The sequence below is a fragment of the Propithecus coquereli genome, unplaced genomic scaffold, assembly GCF_000956105.1.
Source record: "Propithecus coquereli isolate 6110/MARCELLA unplaced genomic scaffold, Pcoq_1.0 Scaffold480, whole genome shotgun sequence".
Classification (NCBI taxonomy): Eukaryota; Metazoa; Chordata; class Mammalia; order Primates; family Indriidae; genus Propithecus; species Propithecus coquereli.
The window spans coordinates 867,378-873,967 of NW_012150619.1; positions in this window are offsets into that span (position 1 = coordinate 867,378).

Sequence of the window (6,590 nt, forward strand, 5' to 3'; positions counted from 1 at the left end):
TCTCTCAGCCTTTGGAGTACATGTTCCCATTCCTCAGGACAGAAACCAAAGGCTCTTCTTGAGGTTCCTTCTCTCTGTCACTGGTGCCTCCTCTATATTTCACGTTGCCGTCCAGTGCAGTCTGGATAACACCAGAGGACAATAAAGGGAGAACCTCACCCCAGCTTGGTCCTCCTTCAGATTCCTTTCCACTTCACCCGTCTGCTGCCAGCGGCCTCATACAGCTGCTCCGCGCATCCTGCCCAGGATGTGTGTTCTGCTGTGGTTTGAATGATCGTGACCCTTCCAAAATTTCTGTTGCAACTTAATCCCCAATGCAGCAGGGTTAAGGAAGGGGCCTTTAGGTGGCGATCAGGTGGTGATCAGCTCTTGAGGGTGGAGCGCTCATGAATGGCATCGGTGCCCATACAAAAGCAGCAATCATATTTGGAGACTGCAACACCAGCCTCTCCACCCCGTGCCTTTGCAGATGTTGCTCCTTTTGTCTGAAATGTTCTTTCCACTTTAGGAACTTGGTGAAATCACTCTCCAGGCCCAGGCCAGGATCTACCTCTGAAGCCCCTCTGTCTCTGACCCAGAGCTCCCTGGGCTCTGCCATACACTTACCTCACCCCTGACCATTTCTGGACCATTTCTGGTCCCAGTCTGTCCCCTTCCCTGGACTGGGAAGCCCTAATGAAAAGGCCCAGGTTGGTCTTCAGCGTGACTCCCAGCACAGGTCTGTCCTACTGGAATTCTCACTCGGTGCCCAGCAATGGGCCTGGTGCTCCGTAAATACCACGCGGGAGCCAGGATTTCCAAAGTGCTAGGAAAATAAGGACATGCACTGGTCCTGCTGTCCAGAGAGTGCTGGCCCTCCCCCACAGCACGTGTTTGATGTTCGTGAAGACTCTGCATGTCCTCAGTGCCTGGGGAGCCCCAGTCCTGGGCACAGGGTGTGCACCTGATTTCCAGATGGTCTCTAACAGCTGGGGCTGGAGCCCCAAACTGCCTCTATGGATCCCTCGGAATTTCTGATCACTGAACCTTCTCCTGGAGCCTCCTGTCCTGAGTCCCTGCCCAGCCACCAGGCCATGCCCGGAGGGCTCCGCTCCAAGCCACGTCCCTGCATGGGGCTGTCTTCTCTGCCCAGGCTGTTTCTCTTCTAAGGCTCGGTCTTTTGTTTATTCAGAGCAGGAAAATAAATCCTGCCTGGTGCTGGTCCAGGCAGAATTCAGGTGCAGAGGGACGGCCCCTGAGCTCCTGCACTGCCGACCCATTTGGGTTGGTTCCTGCAGCTGGGCCTCCCCCTTCTCCACCTGAAGCGCCGGGTGTCCAAAGGGAGCGATTATGTGCTCGTGAATTCCAAGCAGGCGGCAAGCTTTGTGCTCCACAAATGGGGTTTTTCTGGGTCAGAGCTCAGAAGGGATAAAGGATTCTGATGCGGTTACAGAGAGAAGTGGCTGGGTTTTGAGGGTCAGACGCCGGCCTGACGCGAGAACAGAGCCAGGAGCTCCGCGCACATCTGCCGTGCGGCTGATAAGAAAACCAGCTCCCGGGGGACGCGGGCTGCAGCCCGGCCAGGCCCCCACCACTAAGCGGTTTTGTGACCTTGAGCAGGGCCCTCTGCCTCTCTGAGCCCCAGCGCTGGTCTATAAATGATGGCAGCCACTGCCCCGGCGCTTGCTGCATCGGGGAGGACACCCCAACAGCAACGCCCTGCTGTTGCCTCACAGTCGCGCGCTGGTGATGTTACATGGCACATTTCCACCTCGCTGGTCCACTTCACACCTGGGGAAACTGAGGCCCAGGTGGGCACAGATGGGGAGAGTTTAGGGGAAGATGTGAACCCAATAGGGCTCTCCCCAAACCAGGCGGGTGGTTCCTCAGGTCCTCAGAAGAAAGCCCTGGATTTTTCTTCTTCCAGAAGCTTCTGCGCATTTAACTCAGGGCCAGACACACTGAGGTCTTTAAAGAAAGTGCCACTAGCTCTGCCTTGCAAAGGCTGCTGCCTGCCCCTGCCCGTCCCCACCATTGTCCACTTCACATTGTAATAGAAAAATTATTCATCAATTAAAAATGGCAAGACAAACTTTAGTGAGACCACTGCACTAGAGGAGAGAGACTGACTCAACTCTGAATGCAGCAACAAGAGCTGGGCTTTCCCACAGGTAGATGGGAGGTTCCTAGGAGGGACTTGATCAGATACCAAGGGCAGGGGATCTGTGCTAAAGGGCGACAGGACTCTTGCTGGAGACAGGCCAAGGTGAGAAGATACCAAGGAAGGGAGAGGGTAGCTGATTGGATGTCAGGGTGACGCGTTCTCAGTAAACTAGCCGAGCGGATCTTTGCTGAAACTGCACTATGCAGGGAAAATTCAAGGACTGGTCCAGGAGAGGCTCAGAGGAACCTGACCACAGTTTGGTCAGCAACCACCGTGCTCCTCATCCCTGTCTCTGCAGGACCCAGTGACCTCCCCCAGCCAGAGTCAAGGCTGTTCAATTCCCTGTTGCAATGGTTAGCATGCTTGCTCTCGCCTTCCTCGACTGCTCTGCTGTCTCACTTTCCAACACACCTTTCTCTCCCAGGCCTCCACTCTGTCCTCTGTAAAACGAAGGGTGAGATTGGATTCCATGCTCCTGGGGGTTCTGTGCTCCAAGCGAATTTGCCAGTGCGGGGTGTGGGGGTGCACCCTGCTGGAGGTCTGTATTAGTCAGGGTCACCAGAGAAACAGAACCAATAGGATATATATGTACATATCCAGAATGAGATTTATTATAAGGAATTGGCTCACATGGTTATGGGGGCTGAGAAGTCCCACGATCTGCCATCTGCAAGCTGGAGACCCAGGGGAGCTGGTGGTGTAAGTTCCAGATTGAGTCCAAAGGCCTGAGAACCAGGGAGCCAATGGCGTAAGTCCCCATCCGAGGGCGAAGACCAGTGCCCAGCCTGAGCCCCAGCCAGAGGGGCACGTCCTTAGTCCACCTCCCTGTTCTGCCCAGGCCTCCAGCGAGTTGGATGCGGTCCAGCCCCTTCGGGGCATCCGCTTCACTCTGTCCCTCAGTCCTAATGCCAATCTCTTCTGGAAACACCCACACAGACACACCCAGAAGTAATGTTTAACCAAATATCTGGGCACCCTGTGGCCCAGTCCAGCTGCTGCATGAAATGAACCATCACAAGGGCTGAGCAGGCCCTCAGGAAGGAGTTGAGCAGCAGAGGTAAGAGGGAGCTGGTAGAAGCCACCCAAGTCACCGAGTGGCGGGGGAGGAGCAGGAACGAAGAGGTGTGGGTCAGCCAGTGGTGGGTCAGCTTGGAGACAAAGGTCATTCGTGCCCTGGTGCTCTCATGCCCCAAGCCCCCAGCAGCCCCACCCCCGTCCCTGGGATCCCACCCTCGCAGGAAGTGAGGGAGCATGGGAACACTTGTCTCCTCTCCATGTTTCAGAACAGCATTCATTCTTCCCGCCCTCCCCACTGCCTACTTTGCTTATGCATCATTCATTCATGTCATAAACGTGTGCTTATGCCACATGCTGATGGCCTCTTTTCAGCAGAGTGGGTGGAAGTGTCCAGACAGGATGGAAAGGCACAAGGGACCGCAGCTGGGCTTCATCATCCATTCATTCATTGGGCATGCATTGCCTGTGCTCCTACTGTGTGCTGCGCCCAGGACCAGGCTGAAGACACACCATGGGCAAAACAGAGAAGTCCCTGCGTTCCCGGAGCTGACACTAGAGGCGGGACCACGCATGAATAAGCACACGGATGATTAAACAAGGTCATCTCATAGGCTGGTGAGTGCAATGAAGGAAAATAAAGCCAAGGTAATTAAAATGCACAAATGAAACAAATACTACTGATAGCTAATGTTATGTGAGTGCTTTGACGATGTTTCAGCCTGTGCTTAATGTCCTTCTCCCCACCGTGCAGAGGAGGAAACCGAGGCACGGGCAGGTTAAGGATATGCTGAAGGCCTCACGGCTGATACGTGTCAGAGCACGGCCACAAACCCAGCGTCTGGCTGGGGAAACAAGCCAGAAATATGAGCCCAATATGCAATTTTAGATTCTATAGTAGCCACGTTTTTAAAAAGAAAAAGTGAAATCGATTTTTTAATTTTTAATTGACAACTAAAAATCATATATATTAATATTTATGGTGTGCAACATGATGCGTTGATGTATGTATACACTTTGGAATGGATAAATCAAGCTAATTAACATATCCATCCCCTCATATGTTTATTTTCCGTAGTGATAACATTTAAAATCTGCTCTCTGAGCAAATGTCAAACGTACATTATCGTTAACTGCAGTCACCACACTGTACGATAGGGCTCCAGAACTTACTTCTTCTGCTTAACTAAAACTTCATACCCTTTGAGTGAAATTAATTTTTAATAATATAGTTCATTAAACGCAATAGATCCAAAATACTATCATTTCACTAAGTATCCAACATGAAAAATTGATTGAGCCATTTGACATTCTTTTTTTCGAAATAAGTCTTTGAAATCCAGAGTGCAGTTTGCACTTCGAGCACCTCCTGAGGCCGACGGCCACACTTAGGGCTCGGCGTCCACATGTGGCCATGGACGACATATTGGAAAGCATAGATCTAGGGCCTGGGGAGGCAGGACTGGGGTCATGGGGCCCACGTGGGAGGGTGATAGGATGGTCAGCTTGGGGCAGCAGTGTACTAAGCCCTGAACGTTGCAAAACAACCAGCCTTGAGAGTCTCTGTGGCATCCTCTGAACCCAGCCACCAGTGGCTGGGAGCTGCTCCGGGACTCAGCCGCACGGTATTCCCACCCTGTGGACACAGCCAGCTGCAGGCCACGCAGTCTACATAGGCAGCCCCCCATGTGCCCAGAAATGGAGACGCCATGGGACATGGGTGAGATGGGGCTGGCCCTCCCTGGGGGATGGATGCACAAGCAGGGTCAAGAAAACAGCACATCAAGCACCATGGCGGTGGGTCCAAGGGTGACCAGGGTGGCCAAGGGCCTGGAGGCTTCCCGGAGGCAACTCTGAGATGAGGCTGAAGCACAAGGAGAAGCCTGAAGCCCTCGGGCAGGGGCGGCACAGACAGGAACTGAGAGACGGAAAAGAAGAACTCGGGATGGGAGGGGCTGGGGGCCACTCTTGGTGGCAGGTGGGGGCTGTGGCTGTGCTGGGTTTGCTGACCCATGAAACTCAGCTCCCTTCTCTGCGGGAGGCTGTACAGTGTCCCCTGTGCGGGACACTTCCTGTTTCCCTCCTAAGGCAGGCTCTGCAGTGCTCCTGCTGGGGAGGACGGGTTTTATCCCATTCTTGGCCTTCTGCTCAGAAGTAGCAGGCCCTGGATAGAGTGTGCTCACGGCAGGGAATCCACCAGGACAGTGGTGGGGAACCAACCAAGCCCCCCCAAGGCAAAACGCCCAAAAGGGAACCGGGCCCGGAAGAACCCCCCCCAAGCCCCGCCCCGCAACAAGGGCCCGAAGGGCCCACAGGAACCAAGCGGGTGCCCCCGCAACAACGCCGGGCCAACGAAAAAAAAAATCCTTGCAATTCCTAAAAAACGGAAAGAAAAAGTTGGGGAAAATCAATTGTCAGAGCACCAATAATCCGATTTCTCTTGGCAGGGCCAGTCCTCGGGGCTCCATCCACGAAACAAATGCTCGTCACCCTCCAGGAAGCGCTTCTTAGGGATAAATAAATAATCGGGAAGCTAATCGAGTGCGCACCTTGCCACGCATTTATGTATTCTTTCCTTGCACATCAATAACTGCGCTGGAATGGGGCTTATAAATTCAAATTATCGCCCCAAATCTCTCTTCCAGGAGCAAGGCCAGAGCGAGTTAGAGAGGGGACGTCCCTGCGGTTTGCTCACCTCCCCGTCACCGTCTCCTTGCCTGGAGAGCGACTTCTACCCGCGCCTTTCCCACCTGCGCCATGGCCGGGGAAGGGAACTCACTTCGTGGAGCCCCTGCTGTGTGCCAGGAGGGCTGATGGGTGTCCTGTGTCCCCAGGGCAGCCCCATGTCCCCTCAAGAGGGCTTTTCTGACCCCTGCTCAGAAGCCACACGGAGCCTGAGCTCCTGCCATGTGCAGGTGGAGGCACCCGGCACTCAGGCCGTGACAGCCACCTGCTGCCCCACGCAGCACCTCTGCCCTCTGTCCTTCTCCCTTGTGGGTGACGTGCTCCAGGCAGGCAGAAGCCGCCTCTGCCCTGTTCCCCGCCCAGCCCTGTGCCTGGTGCAGGGGCCAACCCAGAACAGGGCCCCACTGACACCACTGAGTGGGCCAACGGAGGTGCCGCCCCCAGCCTCCCTGCTTCCCGCCTCCCTGCTCCCATCGGCAGTGGAACAATCTGCCGAGACTCGCTGAGATGATATCTGACCAAGCCACTCCCAGCCTCCTAACTGTGGCAGCCTCCTGGTGCCTGCAAGATGGGCCCCAGGCAGGGACTGGGGGCCTCAGGACCTTTCCTCCCAGGAAGTACCAGGGCCAGGCTCATAAAGAACTGCAGCGATTTCTCCTCTCCCTCCTGCCTTCCCCTCTCTCCCCCTTCCCCTCCCTCCTCCCTCCCTCCCTCTCTCTCTCTCTCTCTCTCTCTCTTCTCTCTGTCT